Genomic DNA, 19,603 nt, shown 5'->3' with positions numbered 1-19,603 from the left:
TGCCCTCATGATGCCTATATTCTAATAAGATGGGGGACTGACCATAAAAAACACAATTAAGTAAAATATATAATGTGGCAGTCATAATGCTAAGGGGAGATATAAATTAAGAAAGGGGAATAGGGAGTATTGGAAATAAGATGGAGATTGCAATTTTAGGTAGAGTGGCCAGAAAAAGTGACATTTGAACAAAGACCTGAGGGAGGTGAGGTATAAAGTCATCTGGAGAAAGAGGATTTCTGGCAGAGGAAGCAGTAGCTGCAAACAAGGGCCTGAGGTGGGACTGTGCCTACCATAATTGAGAAATAACAAGGAAATCCGTGTGGCCAAAACAAAGAGGGAGAGCTACGGAGGATATGAGGTCATACACGTAAGGGGTTAATGTGTTGAACTCAGATCTTGTAGGGCTTTGAGGTCCATTTTGAGGCTTAGGTTTTTCTCCTTGAGTAAAACAGGAGCCTTTGGAATGTTTTTGGTAGAGGATTGAGATAACCTGACATATATTTTATTAGGATCTCTTTGGCTATTGAATAACTAAAAGAGGGCAAGGGCAGAAGCAGGGAAAAAAGTTTAGAAGCTAGTGCAGTAATCCAATTGTGACATTAGTGTAACTTGGACCAAGATAGCAGCAGTGGATTATGATGGGAAGTGGTTGGATTCTGGATATATTCTGAAGGTAGAGTTAATAGGATTTGCTGACAGACAAGATGTGAGATTGGAGAGAAAAAAGATGAATGGAGGATGATGCCCAGTTTTTCAGGCTGAGCCACCAGAAAAATGGAGTTGTCCCTTACTGAGATGAGGACGACTATAAAAGGGAGCAGGTAGGCTGAGTGTGAGATGTCTGTAAACAGATAAGTGAAGATGTAGTGTATTCAGTTGAATCTATGAGTGTGGAGTTCAGAATGGATGTCTAGTCTGGAATATAACATAACTGCTGCCTATCCTCCCTCATTAACATCACAGAGGCAGGATTTACAACACATGGGAAAATCACATCAGATGACAAAATGATGGACAATCACACAATCCTGGGAATTATGGCCTAGCCAAATTGATACACATATTTTTGGGCGACAGTTCAATCCATGACAGATGTCATGTTTGGTAAAGTAGAGGGTCAGCTACAAAGAGGAAGACCCTCAACGAGATGACACAGTGGCTGCAACAATGGGTTAAAGCATAACAACGACTGTGAGGATGGCGCAGGACAGGGCAGTATCCCGTTCTGTTGTACACAGGTTCACCATGAGTCGGAATCAACTTGATGGCACCTAAGAACAACAACAACAACATATTATATATATATATATATATATATATATATACACACACACACACACACACACACACACACATAATCACATAGCTAGTTTTGGGAGCTTTGGGAGGGGTACAGGTATGACTAGCTTACAAATCACACCTTATGTAATGTCTACTATTTTTTTTCTATTTAACTCTATATCTTGATGGCTTTCCATGTTGGTACCTATAGGTTCTACCTTGTTTTTAATGGTTGCATACTAATCTATACTATTGATATACCATTTTCCTTGTTTTCAGTTTTCTAATGAGTACTGCAATAAATATGTTTATATTAACACATTCTGCAACTATTCTTATAACTTTCCAAGTTTTCTACAATAGGTGGAGGTGTTACTTTGACTACAAAAAGTTAAAATACAAAAAGCCCAAGTTAAGTAACTTGCTGACATCACAAGGTTGACCAGTCCTTTACTACCATATAGCATTTTTGCCAGATTGTCGATTGAATTACGGTTTCAGAGTAACCTAGAAATTATGAAAGAGTATAAATAGTGCACTGAAGATGAAATAAGAGGTATAAATATTGTAAAGGAAAAAACAAAGTCATATATTCTATAAATAATTAAATCTAGAAAACAAAAAAAGGTCAACTAAAAGACTATCAAATAACAGAAGTTCAGGAGAGTGGCAGGTGCGAGCTGAATATGCAAAACTCAGTTAGAAAAGATTAAACACTGGGAAAGGATCTTGAATAAAAGAAAATGATCAATAGGGAGAAAATAGTGAAATCTTATTGAGAGACATTAAATATGATGTGAATAAAGACAGAAGTGTGTTCCTGACATTTAAAAACTCTCAAAGATTTTTTATTTTTCCCAAATGTATAATGCAGTAAGAATTCTTTTTTTTTTCCTTTTTCTAAACTTTGTTTATTCAATGACAGATATTTGCTGAATGCCAACTCTGTGCCAGGCATTGTTAGAGGCACTTGGGATACACCTGTGAACAAAGCAGACCAAAAAAATTCCTCAGGGAGCTGCTACACACAAGCTGGATGGGAAAAGGAATACTAATAGACCTAGTGAGTAAGACGGTCGTAAAGCTGTGGGGCGATTACACAGGACGAAGGGGGACTGGGAATTCTGACAGGAGGAGAAGATTGCTGTTGCTCATAGGCCTTGAAGAAGATGGAACGCCTGGGAGAAGAATGTTTAAGGCAGAGGGAAAAACCACTAGAGAAGCCCTAGAGTGGGGCATTCCTGGATGTTGGGGGAAGGACAAGGCAGCCTGGTGGCGGGAGCACAGTAAGTACAGGGGAGAGGCAAGGGAGAAGAGATGGGAGGGGCAGTGGGATGCAGAAGGGAGCAGATAATATAGGGCCTTTGTAGGAGTCTCTGGGTGGTGCAAAGTTTAACATGCACGGCTGCTAACCAGAAGGTTGGAGGTTCAAGTCCAGTGAAACACCTCAGAAAAAAGGCCTGGTAATCTAGTTCCAGAGAAAAAATCAGCCATGGACAACCCTATGGTGTACGGTTGTACTATGACCCACATAGGGTCACCATGAGTCAGAGTCCACTCAATTACAACTGGTTAGGCCTTGTGAGGACTTTATCTCATACTTCTAGGAAAACAGGGAGCTACTGGAAGATTTTACTCTGAGGAGTAGGATGATATAACCGCTATTTTAAACAGATCGCTCTGGTTGCTGTGTTGCAAATAGGCTGTAGGGGACAAGGGTCCAGTTAAGAAACCAAGAAGAACTGTTAAGAGGTGGTTGCACCAATTTAAGCAAGAGATAGTGATGTCTTGCATCAGGAAGAGTAGGAGAAAGTAGTTGGATTCTGGATATTTTTTGAAAGTAGAGTTAACAGAATTTCCTGACAGATTGGATATGAAGTGTGAAAGAAAGAGAGGCGTTGTGAAGCATGTGTTTGGTCTGAGCAACTATAAGAATGGAGTTGCCATCTACTGACCGAGAGAAGTCTGCAGGGGGAGCGTCCCTGCCTGCAAGTGTCCTTATAGATAATGTTTCACACCACTCCAACGAATCAACAGTCTCTGCTTTGGCTGGAAAACCCCGGAGACTCACTGGAGCTCACCTGGACTGCCAGGCCCTCCCTGCACTGATTTCAACACCATTGCTTGCTCTCTCAGAGTCCTTGAGTGGTGCAAACAGTTAAGCATCTCACTACTAGCCAAAAGGTTCATGATTTGGGCCCATCCAGAGGCACCTCGGAATAAAGGCACGGTGATCTGCTTCCAAAAAGTCACAGCCTTGAAAACCCTATGAAGTAGTTCTACTCTGCACGCATGGGGTTGCCATGATTCGAAATCAACTCACAGTAACTAACAAGAAGCTTGTTCTCACCCTTTCTCTCCTTTCCTGTCCTGTTTTTCTCTCACTCCCTCCTCTCTCCTTCTTCCTCCTTCTCCCCAAAAAAGTTCTTAGAGTTTACGAAATGCTCCTGGAGAGTCCATTCAGGCATTGAAGGACTTGCATTCTTTTACTCACCTCTGCTGTCTCTCCAGCTCATACCGACGTCGTCACCTCATGGTGCCACCAGGTGGCAGTGCAACTGGAACCTCACTACTTCTCAGCAGAGGAGGGAGAGGGTCATACTTTCGCATGGCTGCTGAAGTAGAGATTTCTGGTACAGGCCATCTCTGTCCCCGGGTTACAAACATCCGACTTACAGACAAGTCCTACTTGCCCTTTAATACTATGTAAATTTGTCCTCACATTGAAATGATTGAACCAACCCCTGTTCGCAATAATTCTTCATCACAATTACCTTCACTTGCTGCACCTACAGCTTTTAAATCATTTAAAATGCTTTGAGCCTTTTCTTGCACTAAAACCCACTGCCATGAGTCAATTCCAACTCGTAGCAACCCTACAGGACAGAGTAGAACTGCCTCATATAGTTTCCAAGGCTGTAAATCTCTACTGAAACAGACTGCCACATCTTTCTCCTGTAGAGCAGCTGGTGGGTTCAAACTGCTGACTTTTAGGTTAGCAGCCGAGTGCTTTAACCACTGTGCCACCAGGGCTTCCTACCGGGGGATCTTGTTAAAATGTGGATTCTAATTCAGTATATACGGGGTGGAAATGCAAATTCTCAGCAGGAGGTCAAACCAGAATGAACCAATTCATAGCCCTGGTTTGAAAAGGCTTTCTATGGCTTTGGAGCAAATTCTCTTTACCTGGAGAGTGTTTTTATTTAACCGAAATCATTTACCAAACAACTTGCTGAGGTCTTGTACTGGTATATTTGTTTATATGCTTTTCTTTGTCTTGGGTAGGTAGAACAGCTCATTAGACACTTTGTCTTCCCAAAAGTAAAATCCTTCTTGAAAATCAGAAGTGAATGTTGGTGGAGCAGTATTCTGCATGTAAAACTTTGGGCTAAGTTTTATGAGGAGTGCAAGTAAGGAAAGAAAATATCTTTTTGCCTCAGGAAGTTTTTGGTGCAATTGGAAAGGCAAAAGCATAAATACCAGAAACCTTAGAGTTAATAAAAGCATCATTGGGTAGGACCAGTAAATAAAAGATCATGAAGGCATCAGGTACCTGTAAAACCTGGGGTGCAGAATGCGGCTGAAAACAGGACAGTTGGTTGAAGTCTGCAGTTAGACTCCCAGACCTGTACCCTCTCCAGGTAAGCAGTATTGTACCTGCTGAGAACAACAAGCCAAACTGAACATAAGGGTGAGACACTGCCCTGAAAATGAGATTAAGAATAATGAATACAAAAAAAAAAAGTATTTTAGGAAAGTAAAATTATTTTTGCAAGTATGAATTTTAGTGGCCATGAATCTTTATTTTGAAAATCCAGTTTTAAACATTAAAAAATCCCTAATAAAGTAAAACAGAAAAATCAGTACTCACTCCATGTCCCCCCCAATACGCACTACTTAGGTCCCCTTTCCTGATCAGTTCCCAGAATGCTGGCAGCTACATTTATATCCTCCAGGCAGGAGTTTGAATTCTGGCACTGAGAATGTCCCTGATGTAATGACATGGACCTGACTATTTTTCATCCTCCAGTGGAAAGCCCTGCCCAGCACACAACGCTTCCAATCTGTCTTTTAATGCCTTCCTCTTTAATATGAGCAGGGTTTCTCAATCTTGACACTATTGACATTTTCGGCCAGATAATTTTTTGTTCTTAGGGGAAGAGGCGGAGCTATTGTGTGCACTGCAGGATGTTTAACAGCATTCCTGGCCTCTACCTGTTACATGCCAATAGCTACTCCCCTCATCCCCTTGTCATGGCAACCCAATATGTCTGTAGCCATTACCCACGGCCATCAAGTAGATTCTGACTCATAGCGACCCTATATGACTGTAATATTGGCTGTAATCTTTATTGAAGCAGATCAAAAGATCTTTCTCTTGTGGAGCCACTGGGTGGGTTCAAACCACCATTTTTGTTAGCAGCTGAGCACTTAACTGGGCCACCAGGCCTCCTTAAAGGGGGAGAAGGCAACTTAAAAGAAAATAATACCTTCAGAGAAATGAGAGAGCATCATTTCCTTAAAAGAGTAGGCTCTATTAAAAAAAAAAAAAAAAACTAACTAACCAACTAAACAAAGCTCATAGAACAAGAAAGACCCTAGACTATCAAAATTTTGATTACATAAATGGAAAAAAATCAATAAAAAACTGGAAGATCACATTGAACTCTGCTATAAAACAGAACAAAAAGATGAAAACAATAGAGAAGAGATGAGAAAATTAGGTATTCAAACTGGATATTGGAGGTTCACTATCCAGAAAGAACAAGGAAATGGGAAAAATTATTAAAAAAAAAAATTCCCAGAACTGGAAGGACATGGCCTTCAAACTAAAAGGACTAACCCCCGCCCAATCAAACTGTAGCCACAACAAAATACGTCATTATACAATTTCAGGGCTAGCAATAAAAAAAGATACCAAAAACTTCTAGAAATAAAAAGAAAGGAGTCCCGATGGGGTCTAAATGGCATTTAGAACACAATGGAACAATGTCCTCAAACTGACTCTCCCCTTCAAACTTTCACAGAGAAATGTGCTTCACCCAAACACAGGGGAGGTAAGAAGGAGGGAGATTGGGCTCCAAGGACCCAGGCTCTGATCTAGGAGAGACGTGAAGGGAATTCCTGGGATGGCAGTGTAGGGAAGCTCAGGGATGGGCCTACAGAGGGTACAACGGGCCCAGACAACCCCAGAAGGGATGGCGCCAAGAAAGAATGGAGACGATAAATTATCTCATGTGTTTGACCAAAGTACTATGTGAACTTTCAAAACATGAATATGTATTACTTTGATTTAAAAAAAAAAGTTCAGGGGAGGGAGAGATTTCTCTGTGAACTAGAGTGTTGGGATGGGGGTGGGGCCTTCTCCAAAAGGTAGGGGGAATTCTGAAGGAGAAGGACAACATGCACAAAAGTGAGAAAGTTGGAAAGTGCAGGACTTGTTCAGACAAATGGAGGGTGTGTTTTGACAAGAAAAACATGAGAAGAGATTGGGGAAGAAGTTGGATAAAATTACAAATAGAAGAAATTATTTTAATTTTAGAAAACTGAGATCATCTTAGAATGTTTTCTGTTGCACAAAGAATTTAAGTGATCAGATATTTTTAAGGTTGGGGAAAAGGGAGAGAAGGATTGATTATCTCCGGTTGTGGATGATGGTTGATTTTTGTTTTTGCTTTTACACATTTTTCTGTATTTTCAAGGGTTACAATTAGAAAACAACAAAAGTTATTTTTAAAAAAAAAACTGAGATAAAAGCCCCAGTGAAAGAAATAGCTTATTGGTATGAAATATTTATTTTCTAAAGAAGTAGCCCAAGCACATAACATAGCATTAGTGTTTTAAGGCTAGAATACTTGTATTCTAGACACACATGTTAGTTTTCCTGTTACTTTAGTAAATGGGGATTCGTTTGGTTTGCATCTGTTGGCCTGTATCTATGAATCAGGTAATTTTGTAGTTGCGGCAGCATGTGTAGGGTATGTCAGTCAGTTCCTTTGAAGTTAACATAACAGGCTTCCATTTAACCACACCTACTATTCTCCACAAGGTAGGGTGCTAACTTCCCACAATGGACAGGCTGTATAAACATGCTAATGCATTTAGGGTCTATCTTACACAATTCCTAAGCAGTTCTAAACAAGATATATTTGTGAACTAATTGTAATTTTGAGGTTTTGTTTCAGTTTGTAAACTTTATATTAAGACTCATGGTTTAACTTAATTCCATTTTCAAAGTGTGGCAAATGTATATATAGTAAAACTCATGAAAGCTAGAACCTGTGTAATGCAGAAATCTGTCAGAGAAGGAAAACTCAAATATTTTCCACTCATGTAGAGCAATAAAGAGGTAGGACTGCACCCTGTCAAAACACAGATGTTTACCTGTGTTTTGATGACTATTCTAAGGCTTTCGACTGTGTAGATCATAACAAATTATGGATAACACTGTGAAGAATGGGAATTCCAGAACACTTGATTGTGCTTATGAGGAACTTGTACTTAGACCAAGAGGCAGTCATCTGAACAGAGCAAGGGTTTTAAAGTCAGTAAAGGTGTGCGTCATGGTTGTCGCCTTTCACCATACTTATTCAATCTGTATGCTGAGTGAATAATCCGAGAAGCTGGACTATATGAAGAACAATGCAGCATCAGGATTGTAGAAAGCTCATTAACAACCTTCGATATGCAGATGTTACAACCTTGTTTGCTGAAAGTGAAGAGGACTTGAAGCACTTACTGATGAATATCAAAGTCTACAGCCTTCAGTATGGATTACACCTTAACGTAAAAAAAAACAGAAATCCTCACAACTGGACCAATAAGTGACATCATGATCAATGGAGAAAATGTTGAAGTTGTCAAGGATTTCATTTTACTTGAATCCACAATCAACACCCATGGAAACAAAAGTCAAGAAATCAAACCACATATTGCATCAGGCAAATATGCTGCAAAAGACCTCTTTAAACTGTCAAAAAGCAAAGATGTCACTTTGAGGACTAAGGTGCTCCTGACCCAAGCCATGATATTTTCAATAGCCTCATATGCACGCGAAAGCTGGACAATGAATAAAGAAGGCCATAGAAGAATTGATGTCTTTGAATTATGGTGTTGGCAAAGAATATTGAATATACACCATTGACTGCCACAAGAATGAATAAATCTGTCTTGGAAGTACAGCCAGAATGTTTCTTAGAAGCGAGGATGGTAAGACTTCATCTCATGTACTTTGGACATGTCATCAGGAGATACCAGTTCTTGGAAAAGGACATCAGGCTTGGTAAAGTAGAGGGCCAACAAAAAGGAAAAAGACCCTCAGTGAGATCGATTGACACAGTGGCTGCATGACAGCAATTGTGAGGATGGCACAGGACAGGGCAGTGTCTCATTCTGTTGTATATAGGGTCACTATGAGTTAGAACCAATTCAACAACACGTAACAACAACAACACATTTTCAAAGTGTGGTCAATGTCTATACAGTAAAACTTGCAAAATCTGGAAACTGTATAAGGCAGAAACCTGTCAGAGAAGGAAAACTCAAATATTTTCCACTAATGGAGAGCAACAGAAAAGTGGTAAGACTGCACCCTGTCAAAGGTGGAAAACTGGGGAGACTTGGAAAAACAAGTCAGTCCTTCGAGTTCCAGCTCTCATAGGTTTCATTGTATATCTATGTATTTTTCCTCATTATAATGGACCTTAACTATGTTTAGTTTAGGTAAAGGCAAAAATATCTCTAATTTGGAAGAAAACCAAAAAAAAAAAACCCATTGCCATCAAGTCAATTCCAACTCATAGTGACCCTATAGGACAGAATAGAACTGACCCATAGAGTTTCCAAGGAGTGCCTGGTGGATTTGAACTGCTTTTGGTTAGCAACTGTAGCTCCTAAGCAGTATGCCACCAGGGCCAGTCTAAATGAGTAAAATATCTGAAAAAGAAAATATCTGTAATTTATTGCAAAGAGAGATCCTGAAGTGACTGTTTCAGTGAATAAATGATGATTTTTAAAGTATTGTATCAAGTGAGGCAGAGCCAACATGGTGCTATAGACAGAAGCACCACACTGTCCCTCCATAGCAAAGACCCAAAAAACTAAGTAAAACAGAGATAAACATCAATCCTGGAACCCCAAGTGTCAAATGAAGAGATAAAGAACTCAACTAAGCACCAAATGCAATGAAAAACTAACAGAAAACAGAGAGCGAGGAGAATTACGAGCAGAGGTCCCCTATCATCTAATGAAGCATGGATCCACCATCTTGGACTCCTGTCGGAGATTGGCAGACAGGGAGTACAGTAAAGCAGATTCACGGAACTCCCACCAGGAGACAGAGCACTCAGTAACCAGCGAGACACGCTTTCCTACTCCCCACCCTACCTCCCCCTGCTTGGCCTTCATCATTTCCTTACAGGCCAATTTCTGGCTTTCCGGAAGATTGATTCACTGCTTCCTGGTGGGCCGATTCCTGGCTTCCCAGAGGGCCTATTCACTGCTTCCCAGCAGGCCGATCCATGACTTCCCGGTGGGCTGATTTGCTGCTTCCTGGTGAGCAGATCTGCCACTGCCCAACGGGCCACAACCGTGGCACGGTAGGTACTGGTTCTGTGCCGCACGGATTCACCCAACCCACACCAGCTGGCTTCTTCACTGCCATGTCTTTGTTGCTGGTGTTGCTTTTTCTGGCCTTATTTTGTTTCTTCCCTGCCTCTCACCTCCTCCCTCTCCTTTCTCTCGAATACCTGACTCCGTGTGCCATCTTTGCTTCTTCTTGACAGGCTGTGAAGCACCACTCAGCTGGGGAACTGCTGCGACATCATGCTTGTGGGATCTCTGGGGGCTTTTTTTTTTCTTTTGTTTTTTTGTTTGTTTTTTCTTTCTTTTTTCCTTTTTATTTTTCTTCATTTCTCAATTTCTCATCACTTTCTACTTACCTTCTTTTCCTGTTTCCTGAATATCTGGTGCTGTGTATCATTTCCACCCCTTCTAGCAGGTCTGTACTTAGTGGCTTGGAAGCCACTTCCCTGGTCTGTGCAGCCATGCCAGTGGAATCCTTGGGGGCATTTTTAAAAATTTTTGTTTATTTTATTTTTCATTTTTGTTTTTCTTCATTTCTCGGTTTCTTGTCTCTCCACGCCAACGGTAGGCTCCCTCAGCACTTTTTTTTTGTTCATGTTTCTCTATTCTCTCTCTTCTTTTCCATACCCAACCTAGCTCCACACATCACAACCTCCCCTTCCTCCTGCCTCCTACCCATCTGCACCATGTGCTAAACATTGCACTTCCAAGCAGCACAGGCATGGCCTACCATAACCAGCCCTGCACTGAACCCCGGCTCACCTTATCCAACCCAGTACGTGCCACAAACAACAAATTCCAGCCCCTCCCCTCCAGCTAGACCTGCCCTGTTGTACCATAACTGAGTGATTTTCCCTGCCCTATTGGACAAGGAGGGGAAAAATATCCGGTCCACAGATAAGCAAACAACAAAGAACGCACAGCCCGCCTGCTCAGGCATAACCTAATAAAACAACACAGCAGGATGAAACAAACAAATCTACAATCGATAAATGAAGAAAATAACTACTGATTGCCCTGAAAACAACAGACAGTATCAAAACATATTAAAAAACAGCAAAGGATGGTTCCACTAGGTGTCCAAAAGAAAACACCAGATGACTTTCCAGTAGAAGAAAAGGCAGTAGAATTACCTGATAGGGAATTCATATCTCTAATATTCAGAGCTTTCCAAGAGTTAAAGCAAAAAGCAGACAAAAATGAGGAAAAATAGACAAATTCATGGAAAAAGCAGACAAATTCATGGAAAATACAGACCAAAAAAACTGGAAGAATTCAGGAAAATAACACAGGAACAAAATTCCAAAATAAATTCACAACTAGAAATCATACAAAATCAACAGTTAGAAATCCAAAAGATAAACAATAAGATTTCAGAAATGGACAGTGTCATAGAAGGGCTAAGGAACAGGTTTGAAACAATGGAAGACAGGATCAGCAAAATGGAAGGCAAACACTTGGCTACAACTGTGTTTGAGGAAAAATCAGAAAAAAGAACAAAGAAAATGGAGAAACCCTGAGAGTTATGTGGGATACAATCAAAATCAAAAATTTGTGAGTGATCAGAGTTCCAGAGCAGGGGAAGAAAATGGAAAACACAGAGAGGATCATTGAAGATTTGCTGACAGAAAACTTCCATAATATCATGAAAAATGAAAAGCTGACCATCCAAGAAGCTCAATGGACCCTATATAGGATAGACCTCAAAAGAAAATCACCAAAACATATCATAATCACACTCACTAAAACCAAAGCCAAACAAAGAATCCTGAGAGCAGCTTGAGAAAAACAAAAAGTTACATACAGAGGAGAAATAATAAGACTAAGCTCTGATTATTTGGCAGAAACCATGAAAGCAAGCAGGCAATGGGATGACATATATAAAACCTTGAAAGAAAAAAATTGGCAGCCAAGAATAATATATCCTGCAAAATTCTCATTCAAATACGATAGTGAAATTAGGACATTTCCAGATAAACAGAAATTGAAAGAATATGTAAAAACCAAACCAAATTTATAAGAATTATTAAAGGGAATACTCTGATGTGAGAATGAATAACATCAGATGACAACCTGAATCAAGGATGAAAGATTGCACCAGCCAGATACCAACCTAGGAAATGAAGTCTCAAGGACTAATCAAAATCAAAAGATTTACAACAGGGAACCAGAGAGGTTAATCTGCAAAAGACAACATCAGAACAATGAAAGAGGGAATAAACGGTGGTTTTCTTGTGAGTGTCTTATTTACCCTTGTTTTCCTAGCCTAGTTCCTGTCACCTAGTAGGTGCTCATTGGGCATTAGACTGTCTGAGGAAGAAGAGAGCCTCTTACAGCACATGTGTGAGAGAGAGAGAAAGCTTTTTTTTTCCCCCATCTAACATCTCCTGCCTCATGATCTCCAGTTGAGTTACATGCCCTTCTCTCAGCCAGTCATTGTGGTCAGGGGTAAGAGGTGTTCTACAATGCTTCACCATTCTGGGCCTACTCTTGAAGATAGAGGTTGGGGTGGAGGAAACAGGGATGTTAGTGAATTGCCACCATAAACCATGTGGCTGAGAATATGAGAAGAGTGAGTAACCTAAAGGAAAATTGTGGTGTTGTTGGCAAAAGAAGGAAACAATAAAGGCTACGAAGGACAACAAATGTCCATTATAATGCACTTTAGAAATCTTTTGGGCTGGTGTTCCATAATTGTTTCAGGAACAAACTATGTTTTTAATTCCCTGAAGCCTGAGACTACCACAAGGAAGGGGCATCTCAAGGTAAAGTGAAGAGTGGGGCAGACCTGGAATGAGACCTGCCCTTGTCTTTGACAAGTCAGACTTGAGAGCCATTGTAGAATCACAGTGGCTTATTGAGGGTCCCTGATCTCAGCCCCTGGGTGGTGCAAACAGTTAAAGCAGTTGGCTGCTAACAGAAAGATTAGAGGTTCGGGTCTACCCATAGGCATCTTGGAAGAAAGGCTTGGTGATTTATTTCCAAAAATCAGCCATTGGAAACCCTATGGAGCATAGTTCTACTCTGAGACACATGGGGTCACTGTGAGTTGGAATCGACTCGACAGCAACTGGTTGGATCTCAGCCAGGCTTCCCCATTTCACAGGGGAAGACTAATGTTCAGAGAGGTTGGCTTGCCAAGATCACAGAGCTGGTTATCAGTAGCACCCAGTCTGGAACCCACTGCTCCCTCACTCAGATGTCACTTCCTGACACTTCTTCATTAGCTTCCATGAACTGAGTATCTGCCAGATACAGGAAGGACATTCATTTATCATAAAAGAATTTTGTGGTAAATTGTGGAGTCGTCTTGATTTCAGAATGATTGGTGGAACCATCCAACATACTTTCTAAAAACATATACATACATCTTATACTTTGCATTATTAAAACGCTCTTATGAAAGAAAACTAAAACCGTTTTTTGGTTGAATGGTATTTTACATTTTAATTTTGTCTTATTGGCAAAGTTCTGCAATAGTGTGGCATTCGTTAAATAATAAACATATTGTACATTTCAGAGTGTGGTAACGGCAAAGAATGACTTCATAGACCACTTGATCTGCTCTGTTGTGGTTTCTGATGCCATCTGGATTCCTTGTAGAATTATTTCCATCTAAATCACTATCAACTTCTATTTAGTTTGTCACAAATCTAAAGCCAGTACATTTGTGGTTTTTACAGTGATGTAATTCTGGAAGATACTCTGAAAGTTAAAAGTAGTCATATACTATTAGTATTTTAACTCAGTGTTTCACATACTTTCAGACAAACCAGATGTCTGAAAAAAATCCACTTGAATTTTTTACTCTCTGGCATTCCACTTGCTTGTCTGTCTTGCCACTATACATTTGGTTATGCATCAGTCAAGTGTGTGAAAGGAGCATTAGGAGGCTCTGTGGGCATACGGAGAATTACAGGATGTGGCCCCCGCCCCTCCTCAATCAGGGAACTTAGATAGAAAGCATGTTTCACTAAGAGATGTCTTTTTTTTCTGTATGGTAGGGAGAAAATGAAAGAGAAAGAGAGAATCTCACTTACTTGCCTCTTACATTACTGACAATTGTGTGAAAGAGACTGGATCACGCATAAAATATGCACGTACAACAGGTTATACACATTTTGAACTTCACAACACGATAGGGTGCAACTAAAACATCCTTTCTCGGAGAGAATAACCTAGTTGGGTGCCAGGCAGCAGCAATAACAGAACAACAGAACTTGCCAGAAGTCCATTGAGGCCTAAGGTTCAAGAGAAAAGTCTGAAAATTTCTAAGCCTCTATGTTCTTATTCTACTTTTTTCCCCCAAAAGTCTCAGGGACGCAGAGATAGTCGTTGGTAGCAGTGGTAGGTGGGGTTGGTAAGCAAACCTCTAGGGCAAAACAGGGCACCAAGACAATGGGATAGGAGGAGACAGGGAGCTCACTTCCCAAAGGGCCGGGAAGAGACAACAGGCTGTATGGGTTTGAGGCTGTAGATAATAGGATAGGTGAGTTGAAAAGCAAGAAAGGAAAAAGAAATGGGCCAGAGTGGGTAGTTGACAATACTTAGGAGCAACAGGAGGCAGGGAACACTGCTCCCTAGGAAGCTGGTTCATCTCTTTAAGTATTGAGTAAGGTGGCTCTCAGCAGTGACACAGAGATCCAAGAGGACCCACATGCCATGAGTCAGCGGCATATTTCAGGACACAAGGAAGATGTGAGTTCAGGCCCCGGCACTGGCACTCACTGCCTCTGGCACCTCGGGAAACTTCCAAATCTCTCTGGATTTCTGATTCCTCATTTTTAAATGAGGAAGTTGGATTAATTGGTTTCTTACAATCCTGATATGAGGTAGGCATCAGCTCTTCCCTGTCACAATCGCCCGGCATAAACCACAGACTGGGCTTCTAGAGACTAACAATAATCATTTATCTGTTCAACAGGTATTTACTGAGTACTCATAACGTGCTAAGCACCATTCTAGGCAGTGGGGCTGCAGCAATGAAAAAGATGAAATCTCTTTCTCTCATGGAGCTTGCATTTTAGAGAAGCAGAGAACAGTCGACCAAGCAAATAAGTGAACGAGCTAATTTGAGGTACTGGTAATTGCTGTGAAGACAGTAAAATGAGAAGATGTGGTAGACAGTGTCCATATATTGGGGGAATATACATCAGTCAAGTGTGTGCAGGGAGCATTGGGGGGCTCTGTGGGCATACAGAGTGTTATAGGATGTGGCCACTACACCAAGCAGACTGGATAGATAGAAAGCATGAGGTAAAAAGCATTAGGGCTTGGGGGGAAGAACTATCTTCTCTCTGAGGAGATAATGTTCAAGCTAAGACCTGATGTGCAGGAAGGAGCTAGTTATGAGACAATCGGGGGGCAAAGCAGACCGATCAGAATGAACAGAGAAGGACTTCAGGAGGGAAAGAGTTTGATATATTCAAAGAACAGAAGCAAAACCAGCATGGCTGGAGTGAGTGAGCAAAGAGCAAAGTGATAGACAGATAGGCCAGTACCAGATTACATGGGACGTTGTGGGCTATTGTAAGGAATTTGTCGCAAGTACAATGGAAAGCCTTTGAAGGTTTAAAGCAGGGGAATGAAAGGAAGGATCCACTTTACACTATAAAATGATCACTCTGGATGCATACAGAATAAATTGTGGGGAAGCAAGAGGAGAAGCAAAAAGACTAGTTAAGAGATGGTGAAGATTTAGACCATGGGAGAAACAGGGACATTGGGAATAAATGGATAGATATGGAATATTTGTAGAGGTTTCAGTAGGAGAAAACGTGAGCCAGTCCCCCTACCCTCCCTGCCAACCTCAACATTTGTCTTCACGTCTATGCAGGAGCATCTGGTTTATGATAGACCCTACTGTTCATTTGACTGTCAATTTCTGGCCTGGTATGCAGAAGGAGTAGCATGCTTTGGTGGAGAATATGATAGTTCAGTTCTGAGTCTGTGATGATCAAGGTTATGTGTCAACTTGGCTGGGCCGTGATACTCAGTGGTTTGGCAGTTATGTAATGGTGTACTTTGGTAGTTATATAATGATGTAATTTGGCAGTTTTGTAATGATGTAGTCATCCTCCATGATGTGATCTGATGTGATCAGCCAATCAGTTGTAAGGGGAGTTTCCTTAAGGGTTTGGCCTGCATCCAATATATTATGGATGTTCTGGCAAAGCATACTCACTTGCTCTCAATCCTACATATGGCTAGTTATCATCTGATCACCAGTTCTTGGGACTTGAGGCAGTGGCCTGCCATATTGCCTGCCAATCTTGGGATTCGTTGCCCTCCACAGCCTATGACCCAGCAGCCTGCCGTCTTGGATTTGTCATCCTCTGCAGCCTGTGAGCCAATGGCCTGCCATCTAACATACTGATCTTGTGTTTCTTAGCTCCTTCAGCCAAGTGAGTCAGGAGAAACCTCCAGCCTGACACATGACTCACAGACTTGGGACTTGCCAGCCTCTATAACCATGTGAGCCATTTGCTTGAGATAAATATCTTTCTCTATATACATCTATATGCTTCGCTTGTTTTGCTTTTGTAGAGAACCCAGCCTAAGACAAAGTCCTTCTAGAAAAGCCTAGTGACTAGGAAAAAAAAACCCAAAACAGTTCTCACTGAGTTGATTCCAATTCATTGTGACTTATGTGTATCATGTGTGTCATGTGTGTCAGAGTAGAACTATGCTCTCTAAGGTTTTTACTGGCTGTGACCTTTTGGAAGTAGGTAACAAGGCCTTTCTTCTGAGGTGCGTCTCGGTGGACTCAACCCTCCAACCTATCAGTTAGCAACTGAACACGTTAATCATTTGCACCACCCAGGGACATCTAGTGAATAACCCATTGCCATCAAGTACATTCTGACTCACAGAGACCCTATAGGACAGAGTAGAACTGCCCCATGGGGTTTCAAAGTAGTGGCTGGTGGATTCAAACTGCCGACCTTTTGGTAAGCAGCAGAGCTTTTTTTTTTTCTTTTCCCATACAAAAATTTATACATACATTGTTATGTGACTAATTACTCTAGCTATACTGTGACAGCACACTCCTCCTTTCCACCCCTGATTCCCCATTTCCATTCAACCAGCTCCTAACCCTCTCTGCCTTCCCATCTCACCTCCAGACAGAAGCTGCCTGTTTAGTCTCTTGTATCTACTTGACCTAAGAGACACACACCTCATGAGTATCACTTTATGTCCCACAGTCCAGTCCAATCCCTGTCTGAAGAGTTGGCCTTGGAAACTGTTTTAGTTCTGGGCTGATAGAGAATCCAGAGGCCATGCTTTCTGGGGTTCCTCCAGTCTCAGTCAGACCATTAAGTCTGGTCTTCTTACTAGAATTTGAGTTTTGCACCCCACCTTTCTCCTGCTCCATCTGGGACTCTCTGTTGTGTTCCCTGTCAGGGAGGTCATTGGTGGTAGCCAGGCACCGTCTAGTTCTTCTGGTCTCAGGCTGATGAAATCTCTGGTTTATGTGTCCCTTTCTGTCTCTTGGGCTAATACTTTCCTTGTGTCTTTGGTGTTCTTCATTCTCCTTTACTCCAGGTGGTTGGGACCAATTGATGCATTTTACATGGCCGCTTGCAAGCTTTTAAGACCCCAGACACCACTCACCATAGTAGGATGCAGAAGATTTTCTTAATAAGCTTTGTTATGCCAGTTGACCTCAATGTCCCCTGAAAGCATGGTCCCCAGACCCCTACCCCTGCTACTCTGTCCCTCAAAGTGTTCGATTGTATTCAGGAAAATTCTTAGCTTTGATTTAGTCCAGTTGTGCTGACTTCCCCTGTAGTGTGTGCTGTCCTTCCCTTCACCTAAGATAATTCTTATCTACTATCTAGTTAGTAAATAATCCTCACCCTCCCTCTTCACCCTCATAACCATCAAAGAATGTTGTCTTCTTATAATAATGGTCTTCTACAATATTTGTCCTTCTGTGATTGACTAAATTCACTCAGCATAATGACCTCCAGCTTCCTCCATGTCATGTTTCACGGCTTCATTGTTGTTATCATTGTGTAGTATTCCATTGTGTGGATATACCATAATTTATTTATCCATTCTTCCATTGATGGGCGTCTAGGTTGTTTCCGTCTTTTTGCTATTGTGAACAGTGCTACAATGAACATGGGTGTGCATATATCTATTTGTGTGATGGCTCTTATTTCTCTAGGATAGATTCCAAGAAGAGGGATAGCTGGATCCTATGGTACTTCTATTTCTAGCTTTTTAAGGAAGCACCAAATCGATTTCCAAAGTGGTAGTACCATTCTACGGTCCCACCAACAGGGTATAAGTGTTTCAGTCTCTCCACAACCTCTCCAGCATTTATTATTTCGTGTTTTTTGGATTAATGCTAGCCTTGTTGGGGTGAGATATCTCATTGTACTTTTGATCTGCATTTCTCTAATGGCTAATGATCGTGAGTATTTCTTCATGTGTCTGTTAACTGCCTGAATATCTTCTTTGGCAAAGTGCATGTTCATATCCTTTGACCATTTTTAAATTGGGTTATTTGTGTTTTTCTTGTTGAGGTTTTTCAGTATCTTGTAGATTTTAGAGATTAGATGCTGATCAGATTTGTTGTAGCCAAAAATTTTTTCCCAGCCTGTAGTTTGTCTTTTGATTCTTTTGGTGAAGTCTTTTGATGAACGTAAGTATTTGATTTTAGCAGCTTCCATTTATCTGATCTCTCTTCTGGTGCTTGTGCATTGTTACTTATGGTTCGTATTGTGTTTATGCCATGTATTAGGGCTACTAGCATTGTCTCTATTTTTTCTTCCATGATCTTTGTCGTTTTCGATTTTATTTAAGCCTTGATCCATTTTGAGTTAGTTTTTGTGCATGGTGTGAAGTATGGGTCTTGTTTCAGTTTTTTGCAGATGGATATCCAGTTATGCCAGCACCGTTTGTTAAAGAGACTGCCTTTTCCCCAGTTGACAGACTTTGGGCCTTCGTCAAATGTCAGCTGCTCATAGGTGGATGAATTTATGTTTGGATTCTCAATTCTGTTCCATTGATCTATGTATCTGTGGTTGTACCAGTACCAGGTCGTTGGACTACCGTGGCAGTGTAATAGGTTCTCAGATCATGTAGTGTGAGTCCTCCCACTTTGTTCTTCTTGACTAATGCTTTACATATGCCGGGCCTCTTCCTGTTCCATATGAAGACGGTGATTTGTTTTTCCACCTCATTAAAAGATGCCGGTGGAATTTGGATTAGGATTCCATTGTATCTGTAGATCACTTTGGGTAGATTTGACATTTTCACAATGTTCAGTCTACCTATCCACGAGCAAGGTATATTTTTCCACTTATGTGGGTCTCTTGCAGTAGTATCTTGTAGTTTTCGTTGTAAAGATCTTTTATGTCTCTGGTTCAATTTATTCCTAAGTATTTTATCTTCCTGGGGGCTATTGTAAATGGTATTGACTTGTTGATTTCCTCTTCGAGGCTCTCTTTGTTGGCGTAAAGGAATCCAACTGATTTTTGTATGTTTATCTTGTATCCTGAAACTCTGTTGAAATCTTCTGTTAGTTCCAGCAGTTTTCTTGTGGATTCTTTGCAGTTTTCTGTGACTAAGATCATATCATCTGGAAATAGAGATACTTTGACTTCTTCCCTACCAATTTGGATGCCCTTTATTTCTTTTCCTAGCCTAATTGCTCTGGCTAGGACCTCCAGCACAATGTTGAATAAGAGAGGTGATAAAGGGCATCCTTGTCTGGTTCCCATTC

The sequence above is a fragment of the Trichechus manatus genome, unplaced genomic scaffold, assembly GCF_000243295.1.
Source record: "Trichechus manatus latirostris isolate Lorelei unplaced genomic scaffold, TriManLat1.0 scaffold00058, whole genome shotgun sequence".
Lineage (NCBI taxonomy): Eukaryota > Metazoa > Chordata > Mammalia > Sirenia > Trichechidae > Trichechus > Trichechus manatus.
The sequence above is the reverse complement of the archived record's forward strand: the minus strand, read 5'-3'. Positions refer to the sequence as shown.